This window comes from Mus caroli, chromosome 2 (genome assembly GCF_900094665.2).
Source record: "Mus caroli chromosome 2, CAROLI_EIJ_v1.1, whole genome shotgun sequence".
In the NCBI taxonomy this organism is placed as follows: domain Eukaryota; kingdom Metazoa; phylum Chordata; class Mammalia; order Rodentia; family Muridae; genus Mus; species Mus caroli.
Window position 1 is genome coordinate 61,518,534 of NC_034571.1, and position 17,495 is coordinate 61,536,028.

General features: G+C 36.4%; 1 pseudogene; it reads left to right on the plus strand.

The window, feature by feature from the left end:
- Positions 1 to 1,594: 1,594 nt before the first annotated feature.
- Positions 1,595 to 15,091, plus strand: LOC110306103 (annotated as a pseudogene).
- The last annotated feature ends 2,404 nt before the right edge of the window (positions 15,092 to 17,495 follow it).

Sequence of the window (17,495 nt, forward strand, 5' to 3'; positions counted from 1 at the left end):
CACCACGGAATTTTACACATGTACACATTGAGAGGACTTAATTCTCTTCAGTTTAGAACAAACACCTGTGTTAAACATTAAACTTCAGTTTCTGAAAGAGGAAGGCAAAGGTCACTACTGAGCAATGGTCTGGATATCTACCTGAGAGAGACACCCAGCTCAAGGACTGAGAGGGTTCCCGGAGTCTCTGTAAGACCTGACCAAAAGTGGTAAAACTAATATAGTGGCCAATAAAATATGTACTAAAGTAACTGCTGCTTACCTAGCAAATCATATTAAAGATACCTAACCATCCCTAAAATTCCCCCTAGCTGGGCTTAAAAGGAGCCTGTGAGGTTAACTGGTCACAACCATTTTGTATGAATAAATGACCTCCCTTCATGCTGGTTGTTTCTGCAGAATAAATGCTCTTTGCTTTCACATATTATTTGAGTCTGGGATTTTCCTTCAGTGACTTTTAGACCTTAAAATGTAAAAACATAGAAGATTACTTATTTATGTAATTGTTTATATAAAATGATATTATAGAAATGATAAACAAATATGTATATATATATATATATATATTAGAATGAGGAATGTTTGTAGAGTAATGTTATAAACTATTAATTAAATATTTTAAACATCTAAAACTAAGAACTAATTTATATACATTAATATGGTTAAGATTGAAAGGATAATGTCATACAACTAACTTGCAGAAATGTGTGTGTGTGTGTGTGTGTGTGCTGTCTGTGTTTATATGTTGTGTGTGTATGTGTGTGTGTGTATGTGTGTGTGTATATGTGTGTGTGTATGTGTGTGTGTGTATGTGTGTGTAGTTAAGGTACAAATAAAACACACAATACCTTCAGGAAACTTATATATGGGTATACCAGTTTCACATGGCGATATATAGGAAGGTAAATTTATGAAAATATCAGTAGTTTAAAAAATCTGATACCACAATTACAGATGCTGTTCTATCTCAGTTTTGAATGCAGATGAAGTACCAAAGCATAGATGGGCAAAGTCATCTCTTTAATGTGACCTTGTTGTTGACCTCCATTAAAAAGATAAGGTTATTAGCTTATTCTCACATTACCAAGGAAATCAGATCATGGCAGTGACTTACATTTTCAAGACGCCTGTCAAGAATTGACTTGAGCTTTTTATTTTCATTTTTGATTCTTACAAATTAAACCACATGAGTTAAGACCTGATTGTTCAGTTTGCTCTTGAAGAAAATTCTATGGCCCAGCTGTAGGAACAGGGACTAAGAAGGGAGATGGGTTCTTGTCCTGACTTAATCTCCAGACACACATCTCTTGTATATTACAGCATCATTCACCCTGTGCTGTGTTTAGGATTTAAAAAGTTGTTTTTTTTTTTTTTCAATTGGAGGCTATGGAGGAACTTTTGCTCTCATGAGTGGCTATAAGTGGAACACTATGGCAATTAGACGCTGTCTTAAAAGCTCAGGGCACAAAGAAGTTCACATTTTGCCATTTCCCAGTTGGAAGCTCCTGTTCTGTCCACAGGATTATTTTCCTAAGGTCTCTATTTCTTACGTGTCAAGCCATACAGATGGATTTGGAGAGTGTCTAATAGATCAATGACTACTTCCCATCTTCTCCACAATGCTGCTTTTGAAAACCAATCTGAGCAGAAAGCTATTGTGAGAGGCTGCACTGCTGGTGTGAGAGGCAAAATTTTCCCTCTGCCACGCCCAGAACTGTATAGACCCCATTGTTCTGTGTAGCTAGGTGAGCTGATTTTCATGTATTAAAGGCAAGTTGGCATAAATCAAGGCAGGATTCCAAGTACTGTGGATTTTCATGTCAGTTTCTATAAAGAGCCTCCCAAAGAGGAAGCCAAACAAAAGTTATGGACCATAAATATCGCTGAGATTGACCATTCCACATGCCAGATAACTGCTCTTTTCCAAAGATCTCCATGCCTTAGACAGCTTTTGCTGAGAAATTAAAATCACCTCCCAGTATATTTTCCTTCTGGGAAGTTGGAATGGCTGTGTATGATTTACTTCTTCTAGGCTCCTTCAAGGAGTCCACACAAATCTTTCCAGAGTTCTGTTTTCTGTGATTTCAATTTGACTGACTTGCCATACTACAAGTGGGGAGGGATCAGATTGCTAATGCTTACCTGTGAACATTGTTCACAGGGATGGTAAACCACCCTGTGTATAAATGGCTGCTTTTTCTGTATACAACCAGCTGCCTGGATCTCTGTGTTAGTTCTTCAGATCCTCTTTGGTTAACTGCATTTGCTCCATAATTTATCAAAAGCTTCACCACACTGCATGGCCTTCCCATGTCGGTGCCTGTCCTCTTTTCATGCTGATCTTTCAGCAGCATAGCTGCTATTCTCCTGTTCTCCACCAGCAGCAAGATAAGACTGAAGGTGATGAAGACCTGTGCAATGCCACATTTTATTATCCACATATGATCATCTCAATAAAGCAGTTTTATTTATTTAAACTATGAAGAGAATTAAAGAATAGGTTTGACACATATTTATACATTAAATTATTAATTATTTGAAGGATGCTTATAAATGGTGATGATTGCACTTGATCTCAGAATCTAATGTCATTTTGTATTGTATAATTACCTGATCTTCCTCCCACATACCTCTCCATTATAAACACTTAACATCACCGGTTTCTTTACCATTAGAAATACTGATTTAAATAGATTTTTACAAAAGAACAGGTAATTTTCTTTAGCAACCTCAAGCTGCGAAGGAGTCTATTTTTGTTTGTGACTTCTAAATCTTCAGATTCCAGTAATACAGCACATCTTTAGGGTGTTGTTTTAATTATGTGTTGCTATTGAAATAGTTCTTTGGTTTGAAGTGCCATTGTTCTCTAAATATCAATAAAGCAAGTGCAGAGAGAGCAACTGACAGCCTCCTAAGGAAAATAACCACAAATAAACCTAAAGATGTGTCATGAAACCCGAAGCCTGGAGCTAATGACCCTGTGTTTGACTGTGACAAAAAACAAAATATAACGAAACAAAAAAGTGTGTTTTCGTCTTAGTTTGTAAACTAAGTGATTAAATATGCCAAGTAGGTTGCAAAGTTAATAACATTTACAGGTGCATGAGTTTCAGCAAACACGTGATTATAGTTGACTTCATTTAAAGCTAAGACTTCTGCAGAGGGCGTTTACTACCTGGTACTTGCTGAAGGGGAAGTGATCCATTTGTCACCATCTGATGTTTCAGAAGACCAGTGGAGAGCATCCTAATTAACTCAGTGAGTCCCGGAAACACACAACTGTTTTGTATTTGTAGTTTATCTTTTGTTCCTTTCTCTTTTATTAACTAAATAAAAGGTATGTAACATGGGAATTAAAAACAGACAGAGTGCTGACAAGTTTTTCTTAGGTGTTAAGCCTGATGACCTGACTTAGATTCCTTGAACCCACTTGAAAGAAGAAAAACATCCCCTACAGTTTGTACTCTCTTCACCACACGGGCACCATGACACACACACAGATGTGCACACTAATGTACACATACTCCTGATCATGTGCACGCACACACATACACACATACACACACACACACACACACACACACCCCACAATAAAGAAATAAATGTAACTAAAATCCTTACATACAGCACAGACAGGCTGTTCTTTTCTAAATACTGTCAATAGTATAAAGACAAAACAAAACAAAAGAACAAACAAACAAAAAGAAACCTACCATTAATATTAACTTTTTGGCTTCATATAATTTATATCTTTGGCAATTCCTTGAATGACAGCTACCAAACAGAACACACATGGGGGGAGCTAGGCTGTCAAATTTGAGTAAGTTTAGTGGTTTCTGTATTTTTTTATATTATGAGAAAGAAATATATACAGTTTCTATAGGAGTACTTTAAGGTAGAATGAGTGAATGGACTCCCTACATGAAACTGGCTTTACTGTTCTGTGATTTCCATGTGAAGTAGATGAAGAAGGCCAAGTTAATGAGAGACACTCCAGCTGACTCTATTCTTTGACTCTAGACCACCTGTCTGTGAGCCTATATGTCCATTAATGCAATGGGCACTCTGGACATGTGCCAACAAGAAGGAGCCATCTTTTTGTTTGTTTTGTTTTGTTAGATATTTTCTTTATTTACATTTCAAATGTTATCCCCTTTCCTCGTTTCCCCTCCGAAAACCTCCTATCCCTTCTCCCTTCCCCTCCCCCTCCCAAAAGAGGGAGCCATCTTTCACAAGTGTGACTGTCATCCCACAGGGTGCACCAGATTAACTTCAAGAACCATTTGAAACAAAACCAACTATCCAGTCTGAAGATTCTGATATATCTTTAGGGCAAACTGGAGAAAAAACAAACACACACACACATACACATACACACACACACACACACACATTTGGTAATGCTGGTGTTTTAGGTATTCTTCACACCTAGGTTGCCTATACATTTTTATTTAAAATTTTATTACAATTTATGTATTCATTATTTGTGTGTGTTGGGGGGTTGTTTGTATTTGTGCATGTGCATACAATGGCATGTGTATGGAGATCTGAGAACAGCCTGCAGGACACAGTTTTCTCCTTCCAACATGTGGGACTCAAAGATAAAACTAAGATCATCAGGCATGCCAGGACGAGCTTTCAGTCACTGAGCTAACTTATCAATCCTGCCCTGAGCTTTGACTAATGTCTGAATTGGCTCCCATCAACCACTGGAGAAAGCCACTCTGATAATGATTGGGCTAGACACTAATCTATGAATAATATTATGGATAATATCACTGATATTTTTCCCCAATTGTGTTTGGTTCTACCCCAGGTCTCTGGGCTATTCATCTTCCAGTTCCTGACCATGTAGGCAGTGTTGGCTATGAGCTGCTTTCTGTGGTATAGGCCTCAGATTAGACCAGTTGGTCACTTCTACAAGTTCTGAGCCAGCATTGCCCCAGAATATCATGCAGATGGAACAGCTTGTTGATCGAGGGTTTTTGATGGGTTGGTAGCATAATTATACTACTAGAAGCCTTCTCTGGCTACAGAAGATGGGCAGTTCAGGCTCCTTATCCTCCATTATTAGGAGTCCTTACTAGGGTAACCCTCACAGACACCACAAAGTTTCTACTAAACTAGGTTTCCACATTGCCTTTTTATGCTCCTTAATTCTAGTTATCTCTCCCCATCTAGTTGTCTCTCCATCGCTTCATCCCCCACCTGATCCCTCCTGTTCCTCTCCTCAGCTCACCCACAAAGTCTGTACTATTTCTCCTTCCAGAGAGATAAATGCATTTCCATTTCTTGTTACTTAGCCTCTCTGGGGATGTGGATTGATGCATGTCTATCTGTTACTTAACAGCTAATATCCACTGAAAACTGAGTCCATGTTTGTCTTTCTAGGTCTGTGTTGCCTCACTTGGTATGACCCTTTCCAGTTTGATCCATTTGTCTGCAAATTTCATGTTGTAATTATTAAAACACTCAACTAATACACACCAGTAAATAAATATACCAAATATTCTCTGTTCATTCTCTGGTTTAGAAACAACCATATGTTTCCAGTTCCTGACTATTATGAAAAAATATGTTATGAACACAGTTAAGGCAAGTGTACTTGTGTTAGGATATCTTTTGGGTATATGCCCAAGAGTGGTATAACTGGATTTTGAGGTAGATCTATTCCAAATTTTCTGAAGAACTGCTATATTGATTTTCATAGTGGCTGTATAAATCTACACTTTCACTGTCAATGGAGGACTGTTCCCCTTACTTCAGATCCTTGCTAACATGAGTTGCCACTTGTGTTATTGATCTTAGTCATCAAGTCACGTGTAGATGGAATCTCAAACTCATTTCTATTTGCATTTCCCTGATGGCTAAGATGCTATATATTTCTTTAAGTGTTTCTCAGCCTTTTGGGATTCCTCTATTGAGAATTATCTGTTTAGATAAGGACCTCACTTTTAAAATTAGATCATTTGTTATCTTCATATCTTATTTCTTGAGTTCTTTATATATTTTAGCTATCAGCACTCTATCAGATGTGAAGTTAATGAAAATCTCCCCTCACTAAGTAGGCTGCTGTGTTGCCCTATTGACTATGTTTTTTCCCTTACAGAAGCTTTCCAGTTTCATGAGGTCACATTTAGTAATTGTTGATCTTAGTGCCCATGCTAATGGTATTCTTGCTCAGGAGGTTATCTTCTATATTAATGCATTCAAGGCTATTCCCACTTTCTTCCTATCAGGTTCAGTGTGTCTTGCTTTATGTTGTGGTCTTTAAACCAATTTGACTTATGTGTAGAGTTGGATCTATTTGTAGCAGCACGATTTCTTGAGGATTTTTTGTTGTTGTTGTTCCATAATGTATTCTGGTATCATTAGGAAAAATCAGTTGTCCGTAGGTATGTGGATTGATATCAGGTCTTCAATTGAATTCCCTTGTTAAACCTGTATATTTTTATGTCAATCCTGTGTAATTTTATGTAGACTTATAGTAGAGTTTGAAATCAGGGATGCTGATACCCCCCAAAGTTCTTTCATTGTTCAGGATAGTTTTAGCTATCCTGGGTTTTTTTGTTTGTTTGTTTTCCATTTGAAATTTGTATTGTCCTTTAAGGAGTCTTAAAAGAATTGTGTTTTTAATATTAAAAGAATTTTGGTAGGGATTACATTGAATCTGGCCATATTTACTGTGTTAATTCTACTAATCCATGAGCAAGAGAGAAATTTCAATATTCTGATATAGTTTTCAATTTCTTTCTTCATGTTCTTGACGTTTTTAATCATGAAACACTATCCCTTGCTTACTTATGATCATTCCAAGATATTTCATATTGTTTGTGGCTATTGTGAAGGGTGTTGTTTCACTGATTTCTTTCTCAGCATGTTCGTCTTTTATTTATAGGAGAGCTACTGAATTTTTAGAGTTAATCCTATATCCAACCACTTGGCAGAAGGTGTTTACCATTTGTCCAAATTTCCTTGTAGAATTTTTGTGGTTGCATATGCATACTATCCTATCATCTGTGAATAACAATACTTTGACTTCTTCCTTTAAATTTTGTATCTTGCTTGATCTCTGTCAGTTGTCATTGCTCACACAAGGAATTCAAACACTATATTGAATAGATATGGAGAGAGTGTACAGCCTTGTCTTGATCCTGATTTTAGTAGAGTTTCTTTGTGTTTCTCTCCATTTAATTTGATATTGGATATATGCTTGCTGTAAATTGTTTTTGTTATTTATATGTATGTCCCTTGTATTCCTAATATCTCCAAAACTTTTTATCATGAAGGGTTTTGGGGATTTTGTCTAAAGCTCTTTCAGCAATTAATGAGATGATAATTTGTTTTGTGTCATTGGTGTCTTATTTCAGTTTGTCTATGTGGTAGATTTCATTGACAGTATGTGCAGCCATCCTTGCCTCTCTGGGAGAACCTTTCTTGATCATGGAGTATGATGTTTTTGGTGTGTTCTTGGATGCGTTTGTGAATATTTTGGCATCCATGTTCATAAGGGAAATTGATCTATAATTCTTTTTCTTTGTGAAATTGTTGTGTGGTTTGGGTATCAGTGTGATTGTGGTCTCATGAAAATGGATTTGGCAATGTTCATTCTTCTCTTCTATAGAATAGTTTCAGGCGTATTCACATTAACTTTTCGTTGAGAATCTAATAGAATTCTGCTCTAACACGGTCTTTACCTGGTAATTTGGGGAGGGGGGTAGGTGGGAAACTTTTAATAACTGTTTTTATTTCTTCAGGTATTATATGTCTATTTTTATCTGATCTTGATTTAACTTGCTAAAGGGTATCTATCAAGAAATCCATGACTTTTTAGATTTTCCATTTTTGTGTAGTACAGATTTCAAAGTATGAACTAATAATTATTTGGATTTCTAGGTGTCACATCCTTCTTTTTGTTTTTTTGTTTTGTTTTGTTTTGTTTTGTTTTGTTTTGTTTTGTTAATTTTGTTATTCTGTGAAGTGGAAATTTCCAGTTTCTTTGGAGACTCAGACTTCACAATAGCCACAAATAATAAAAAAATATCTTCAGGGAACTAACCAAACAAGTGAAAGTCCTGTATGACAATAACTTCAAGTTTCTCAAGAAAGGTCTCAGAAAATGGAGAGTTCTCCCATGCTCATGGCTTGGCAGAATAACATAGTAAAAATGGCCATCCTACCAAAGGTATTCTATAGATTCAATGCAATCCTCATCAAAACCCCAACACAATTCTTCAAAGACATGGAAAGAGCAATTCTCAAATTCACTTGGAAAGGGAAAAAAATCCAGAATAGTGAAAACAGTTCTTAACAATAAAAGAACAACTGGGGTAATCACCATCCCTGACCTCAATACATCCCTTTACTACAGAGCAATAGTGATAAAATCTTCATGGTATTGGTACAGAGACAGACATGTTGATCAATGGAATAGAATTGAAGACCCATAAATAAAACCACACACTTACAGACACTTGATCTTTGACAAAGAAGCACTTTGTTCTTAAATAAGTCTTTTAAAATTTTTATTTTTTATTTTTACTGATATCAGCAGCTTTTTCCTTAGGATTAACACCATCTAATCTGTGACTCTCATGGAAGACACACTTAGGTTAAAGCAGCAGCAGTAAGGGTATCTGCAGGAGTCAGCAAGAGAACAAGCAAGGCTTTTTAAAATAGTTCTAATACTATGCTTCCAGCTCAATGGGATCAATTGGTGAAAGGCAACACCAAAACCCAGGGAGATGGTTGTGAAGGAAATAAAATGAATGCAATGAGGAAAATAAGAAAAGTGAGATGACTCGACAACAGGATGAGGACAGCCCCAGCACAGAACACATTACATGGGAAGACAGCCCAACATGGAACACATCACATGGAGCTCATTACTTAAAACAAGTTATTTCCAGTTGTTTTACTGGGAATAATATTGCTTTAAAGTAGTTTTAGCAATATTATTAATTTCCTATTAGTAATATTAGCAATATTATTTTAAAAACTACTTTGGGTTTTAAATACAATACTACAAATGATTCTGAGGAATTACTGATGATCAAGTGATATTCTCAACACAATATCCCTGTGAATTAAATACCATTATAGCAAAGCTAGCCTCAGCATAACTATCAAAAAATGACTAATAATTGCTAATTCCTGGTATTTTGTTGGTGTTGGTGATGGTGAATGTGTGTGTGTCTTTGTATGTATGTATGTATGTATGTATGTATTATGTATGTATATATGTTTGTTTGTATGTATGTATTATGTTTCCCTTCTTTTAGTTTTGCTAGTGTGAGGTGTTTTATTACCTGTATTTTAATGCATGCAGTTAACCATCTTGGGATGGAAACTTTTTTTCTAGCATGTTCTGTAGAAATGTTGGATTTGAAGTTTTTTTGGTTTTTTGGTTTTTTTTAACTATATCATGGAATACTTTGTTTTTTCCATCCATGGTGATTGAATGTTTTACAGGATATTGTAGTCTCAGCTCACATTTATGGTCTCTTTGAATCTTGCAAGGAAAATCTTTGACATTTGGCTCAGCTTTGATATAATTATTTTCCAGAGTGGTTGTACCAGCTTGCAATCCCACCAACAATGGAGGAGTGTTCATCTTTCTCTACATCCTTGCCAGCATCTGCTGTCACCTGATTTTTTGATCTTAGCCATTCTGACTGGTGTGAGGTGGAATCTCAGGGTTGTTTTGATTTGCATTTACCTGATGACTAAGGATGTTGAACATTTCCTTAGGTGCTTCTGGGCCATACAATATTCCTCAGTTGATAATTCTTTGTTTAGCTCTGTACCACATTTTTAATAGGATTCTCTGGAATTTAATTTCTTGAGTTCTTTGTTTATATTAGATATTAGCCCTGTATTGGATGTAGGATTGGCAAAAATCTTTTCCCACTGTGTTGGTTGCCTTTTGTTCTATTGACAGTGTCCTTTGCTTTACAGAAGCTTTGTAATTTTATGAGGTTCCATTTGTCAATTCTTGATCTTAGAGCACAAGCCATTGGTGTTCTCTTCAGGAGTTTTCCCCTGTGCTCATATGTTCGAGGCTCTTTCCCACTTTCTCCTCTATAAGTTCCAGTGTCTCTGGTTTTATGTGGAGGTCCTTGATTCACTTGGACTTGAACTTTGTACAAGGAGATAAGAATGGATTGCATTCTTCTACCTGCTAACTGCTAGCTGAACCAGCACCATTTGTTGAAAATGCTGTCTTTTTCCCACTGTATGGTTTTAACTCTTTTGACAAAGATCAAGTGATTTTGTTTATGTAGTAGATTAGGTTGATGGATTTCTGTACATTGAACCAGCCTTGCATCCCTGGGATGAAGCCTACTTGGTCATGGTGGATGATCATTTGATGTGTTCTTGGATTCAGTTTGCAAGAATTTTATTGAGTATTTTTGCATCAATCTTTGAAGGTCTGACTGAGCTCTGCACTAAACCCATCTGGTCCTAGACTTTTTTTTTTTGATGGGAGACTATTAATGACTGTTTCTATTTCTTTAGGGGTTATGAGACTGTTTAGATAGTTTATTTGATCCTGACTTAACTTTGGTAACTGGTGTCTAGAAAATTGTCCATTTCATCCAGAGTTTCCAGTTTCATTGAGTATAGGCTTTTGTAGTAGGATCTGATGGGTTTTTTTTTTTTATTTCCTCAGTTTCTGTTTTTATGTCTCCTTTTCATTTCTGATTTTGTTAATTTAGGTACTTTTTCTGTGCCCTCTTGTTAGTCTGGCTAAGGGGCTTATCTGTTTTGTTAATTTCCTCAAAGTATCAGCTTTGAGAAATTTGATTTTTTAATTATTTGTATAGTTTTTTTTTTTCTAATCGGTTGATTTCAGCCTTGAATTTGATTATTTCCTGACATCTACTCCTCTTGGGTGTATTTGCTTCTTTTTGTTCTAGAGCTTTCAGATGTGCTATCAAGCTGCTAGTATATGCTTTCTAGTTTCTTTTGGGGGCACTCAGAGCTATGTTATTTCTTCTTAGTACTTATTTCATTGTGTCCCACAAGTTTGGGTATGCTGTGGCTCCATTTTCATTAAATTCTACAACGTCTTTCATTTCTTTCTTTAGTTCTTTATTGATGAAGTTATCATTGAGTAGAGTGTTGTTCAGTTTCCACATGTATGTGTGCTTTCTATTCTTGTTATTGTTGTTATTGTTATTGAAGACCAGCCTTTTTCCATGGTGTTCTAATAGGATGCACGGAATTATTTCAATCTTCTTGTATCTGTTGAGGCCTTTTTTGTGGCCTCAGCATGGTCAATTTTGGAGAAGGTATATCCTTTTATTTTTCAGATAAAATGTTCTATAGCTATCTGTTAAATCCATTTGGTTCATAACTTCTGTGAGTTTCACTGTATTTCTGTTTAGTTTCTTTTCCCATGATCTTTCCATTGATGATAGTGGGGTGTTGAAGTCTCCCATTATTATTGTGTACAGTGCAATGTGTACGTTGAGCTTTAGTAAAGTTTCTTTATGAATATGGGTGCCCTTGCATTTGGAGCATAGATTTTCAGAATTGAGAGTTCTTCTTGGTACAATTTTTCCTTTGATGATTATGAAGTGTTCTTCTTTATCTTTTTTTTTTTGATAACTTTAGGTTGAAAGTCAATTTTATTCAATATTATAATGGCTAACCAAGCTTGTTTCTTGGGACCATTTGCTTGGAAAGTTGTTTTCCAGCCTTTTATTCTGAGGAGGTTTCTGTCTTTGTCATGGAGGGGAGTTTCCTGTATGCAGCAAAATATTTACATATAGAGTCTGTTAGTCTGTATCTTCTTATTGGGGAGTTGAGCCCATTGATATTAAAATATATTAAGGAAAAGTGATTGTTGCTTGTTATCTTTGTTGTTAGAGGTGGTGTTATATTTAAGTGGGTATCATCTTTTTGGTTTGTTAAGGAAAAAAAAAGATTTTTTTCTAGGGTGTAATTACCCTCCTTGTATTGGAGTTTTCCATTTATTGTCCTTTGAAGGGCTGAATCTGTGGAAAGATATTGTGTAAATTTATTTTTGGCATGGAATATCTTGGTTTCTCCATCTATGGTAATTGGAAGTTTGGCTGGGTATAGTGGCCTGTACGTTCTCTTAGGTTCTGTATGACATGTGCCCAGGATCTTCTGGCTTTTATAGTATCTGATGAAAGTCTGGCATAATTCTGATAGGTCTGCCTTTATATGTTACTTGACTTTTACCCTTAATGCTTTTAATAGTCTGTTTTCTGCATTTGGTGTTTTGAGTATTATGTGACATGAGGAATTTTTTTCCTGGTCGAGTCTATTTGGAGTTCTGTAGGCTTCTTGTATGTTCATGGGCATGTGTTTCTTTAGGTTAGGGATGTTGTCTTCTATAATTTTGTTGAAGATATTTGCTGGCCCTTTAAGTTGAAATCTTCATTCTCATCTACTCCTATTATCCGTAGGTTTGGTCTTCTCATTGTGACCTGGATTTCTTGGATGTTTTGAGTTAGGATCTTTTTGCATTTTGNATTTTCTTTGATTNTTGTGCAGATGTTCTCTATGGAATCTTCTACACCTGAGATTCTCTCTTCCATCTCTTGTGTTCTGTTGCTGATGCTCGCATCTTTGGTTCCAGATTTCTTTCCTAGGGTTTCTATCTCCAGCGTTGCCTCACTTTGGGTTTTCTTTATTGTGTCTACTTCCCTTTTCAGGTCTAATATGGCTTTGTTCATATCCATCACCTGTTTGGATGTGTTTTCCTGTTTTTCTTTAAGGACTTCTACCTGTTTGGATGTGTTTTCCTGTTTTTCTTTAAGGACTTGTAACTCTTTAGCAGAGTTTCTGGATGTTTTGGGTTAGGGGCTTTTGGCATTTTGAATTTTCTTTGACTGTTGTGTTAATGTTTTCTATGATATCTTCTGCACCTGAGATTCTCTCTTCCATCTCTTGTACTCTGAGTTGCTTGCATCTATGACTCCTGATCTCTTTCCTAGGTTTTCTAACTCCAGAGTTGTCTCCCTTTGTAATATCTTTGTTGTTTCTACTTCCATTTTTTAGATCCTGGATTTTTTTTTTAATTCCTTCACCTGTTTGGTTGTGCTTTCCTGTAGTTCTTTAAGGGATTTTTCTGTTTCTACTTTAAGGGATTTTAACTGTTTACCCATGTTCTTTAAGGGAATTATTTATGTCCTTCTTAATGTCCTTCATCAGCATCATAAGATGTGATTTTCCAGTGTGTTGGGGTATCCAGGACTTGCTGTTGTGGGAGTACTGGATTCTGATGATGCCTAGTAGCCTTGGTTTCTGTTCATAAGTTTCTTGTGTTTGCCTTTTGCCATCTGGTTAGTTGGTCTTTCTGTCTCTGGCTGGAGCTTGTGCCTTCTGTGGGCCTGTAAGTCTGTGTCAGCACTCCTGGGAGACCAGCTGTCTTCTGGCGGGACCTGTGTGTAGCAGGCTGTGGAACAGCCTTAGCTCCTGGGTGCAGATGGTAATCTTTTAATTGGAATATTCCACATGTGAATCTTAGGCTTCCACACAGATAGAACTGCCATATACATGAATATAAACACACATATATACACACAAAAATATATACTGTAATGAATTTAGGCAACATACTTTAAAGATACATATGTGTCATATTCCATCACTTTAAAGATTGAGTTTGCATATTCTTCTTAGTCCACTAGCCCTGAAAACACTCAGGGTAAACTTTCACAAATTCTAATGATATATACTCTGAAGTCAATCTAGTGATTAATAGTGAAAATTCTGTAAATACTTTGCTATATATTTTTCCCTCCAAGAGGTGCTATTCTAGTTAGAGAATCTAGTGGATATGTGCTTATCCTTCCTGATCAGATGAACAAGTCTCAATGTACACTATTTTTCCTTGTGGTCAGCACCACTTATGTATCAATAATTAAAAAAAAATTAATTCTTCACAATAGAGACTTCAAGCTGCTCCAGTAGGGCAATGGAAGTGAAGAATATAGTTTAGGTTTGTAAAACTCCCACTTGAATCCCTTAGTTATTGTCTGTCCTCTTAGAGTCACATCCCTGCATTCAAATCTTGTATTGATCAGTTTATTTAAGTTATGTGAGTCTCAACTTCTAATCTGTAAAATGGAATTATTAATAGAACATAGCAACAATACTTCAGTCTCTGATCAACATGGACTTTAACATATAAAGCAGTCATCCTCAAGACCTTTCCTGTTCAAGAATCTAAGAGAAAAGATGACTTCATGACTAGGGAGCTTGGTAGAAGTAATAAAAATCTCTCTCACAACTTATCCAATCATTTTGTACTTCAGTAAGATCAGCAGATAAGCTCTAGAGATATTAAAGACAGAGAAATGTGTTTTGTGTCTTGCAAATTGAAAGGTGTATAATTGATGTTTAATTAGGTTTATGTTTCATTTACTTTTATAAGAAGATACTTAAACATCAGTGTCAAGAAGAAACATATCCCCTGTGAGCACTTGTATGTAAGATGATAAAAAAAAAAAAAAAAAAAGCACAGTGCCTCACAGTCTTGCCTTGTCCCTGATGTAGTGAGTTCCATTTCTCTTTTGTTATATTATGGTCTTTTATGGTCTTTTAAGATACATATCACCTCCTTTAAGCATGCAGTCTCAGACCCATCTATCTTGGATAGTTTAGATTTGAATGAAGATGAAAGAAAAGTACTCATTAACAATATCAATAGGCGTTTGACCCAATAAGCAGTCAAAATTCGAGCAGATATTAAAGTAGCTTGCTATGCTTATGAAGGCATTAATGCTGTAAAAGAAGCCCCAAGGGCAGGTTTGAATTGTTCTACAGAAACCATGCCCATCAAGATTAATCTAATAGTTCCACCCAGGTATGTGATGACAACAAGACCCTAGAGAGGACAGAAGGCCTCTATGTCCTTAATCAGGCTATGACAGTTATCAAAGAGAAGATGGAGGAGAAGAGGGGAGTTTTCAATGTTCAGATGGAGCCCAAAGTGGTCACAGACACAGATGAGACTGAACTTGCAAGACAGCTAGAACGTCTTGAGAGAGAAAATGCAGAAGTGGATGGAGATAATGATGCAGAAGAAATGGAAGCCAAAGCTGAAGATTAGCATTTTGGAAAACAGTCCAATTTAAGGAGTACAAAGCAGCCCTTCCTGGCTGTAAACCCTAGACTTGAAAGTTCTCCAGTATTGAAAACTTCAAAGCTGAATATTTTTATTTCCAAGTAATTAAATATTCAACAAGCCAGCATCTAAATGCCCTCCTTCATGTCAGCTATTTTCACATAGTGGCTCTAACACCAAGCATTTTTTAAGGGAGTGGCTTGATTTGACGAGAGACAAATCTTAAACAGCAGTCCTAATATTGGGCTTACAGTTTCCATTTCTCATGTCTCTAGAATGGCACCCTTATGGTTCAGAGATTTACCAGGGGCTCCAAACACAAACAATCCCAATCTTTCTATATAAAATGTATTCAAGCAAACATCAAATAAATTTCTGGGATATTTTTTTAAAAAGATACATATCACCACTTCATTTGCTTTATAATAGATTTAGTTTGCTTTACAACCATTACAGGGTTTGGTTTAGGCCTGTTTTGTATAATCTTTGCTATTTTGGCTCCTATTACTATACTCACTATACTATAAATTATTTTAAGTACACCCATGTTTTAAATTATCAATTTGATAAACTTATACCCATAGTTTTATTATCTTTTGGCATGTAGCGACATAGAACAAAGTCTAAATTTTTTTGATGTTAAATAATTTGTCTTGTGTTTTAAAATATCAGTTTTACATGGGTATACAGACATATATATTTGTTTGTGTCACTATTTTTTCTTTGGACAAATTATTGGGGTTATTTTGTGTTTTTATAAGAAATCATTACTGCTTTTAAAAATATGTACATTTTTTTAAAAAAGTTTCAAACCGCAGCAATGAGATACTAAAAGTTTTCCCTCAACCATGGGATAATAGTTGATTTTTAAAGATTCCTTTAAATATCTTTCTCCTATTTTCTGTGCCTCTGTTTCTAGGCTTCCCTGTGTTGAATATCTATCTTCTCATTATTTGTCATGTGCATATATCACATTTGCCTTTATCATACTCATATTCATGTATGTGCCTACAGTACACACATTTTGCATAAAGTATGTAAAATGGTAGTCTATGAGGTTGGTTCTCCTGACCACATTTCATTGGGGATCTAGAAAAGAGAGGAATTTTCGGGATGCAAGAAGAAGATTGGATCAGAGGAGATACTTCCCTCCTGTTGTGGATCAGTATTTGCTCTACCTTTCAGGTGCCTTCCTCTCCCTTGGGGTCTGTTTTCCCGAGCTATGTCAGCAATACTGGTCGCTGTCCAGGCCTGACCACAACTGAGAACCAGTCAGCAGTTCCAGCGGTGGAAGCAAAATGAAACCAAAAGAAAAAGAACGAGCACCGTGAAAACAATCAAAAGGGCATCTAACTCTGGAGAAATTTCAAGACTGTACATACCTTACAGAGCCTTAATGTCCTGCAGTTCTGATTCCACCCAGTGAACAGGTGATCTCCCTTGCGCTGGTGTGATGATATAAAGTTCCCAGGTTCCTCGGCGCCACTTGTCCTGAGCTATGGTTCTCCCTGGCAAGAACACACTCGGAAAACTGGATTCTTCTCCAGCAAAAGCTTTATTGCTTCTTCAAGAGGGAAGATCCAGACCCCGGAAAATGGGGTTGCTTATATAGCCCTCAGCCATGGTGTTTCAGCACCTGATGTGGCGTGTCAGCTCCTGATTTGTTGCTCGCTCATCACCCCATTACTACACCCCGAGATGGTCAGTGACTAGATGTGAATTCACTCTCGCATCTGCGTACAAGGCTTGTTTACTAGTTAGGCACAGCGGAGGCCAGCGCCATCTTAAAATGGCGATTGTGGCGGCAAGGCTCTCCACAGTCTGTTCAGAGGTTCCAGCACTATTCTAAAGCTCTACCTGCCTGAATCGTTGATGACATTTCCTTGTGCTCCTCCTATGATGTATTAACTGTAATTTCACCACCTGTTTTTGCTCCTGAGGGTACTGGTTAGGATAGGGGAATTGTCAAAAATTTCCTCTTCATCATGTCAGTATTAAATTGTTATGTTTTGAAGAAAATTCTTTATCGAGGTTTGGTAATGAAAAAGTCAGCTGTTGAGCAAAATACTCCTTTTAAGCTTTGTCTTTGGAATGAATGTCTCTACTTTTCTTGTACACCTTATTAAGCCATTAGGAAACACAATTGTGATCAAAAACACTTCAAACACTTTCCTCTCCTCCACAATGAATGTGCTTATTCACTCACTTTTTTGGTGATGCCTATATTTGTTTGCTTTTGGTAATAGGCAAGGTTCTCTGAGAGAACAGAACCCATAAAATGTATCTGCCATTCTGAAACATTCCTATGTGTTAGTGGTAGCTATGAAGTTAAGGAGCTAAATAAAGAAAATGAACAAATGAATAGAACTTATGACACTTATAAAGGGAT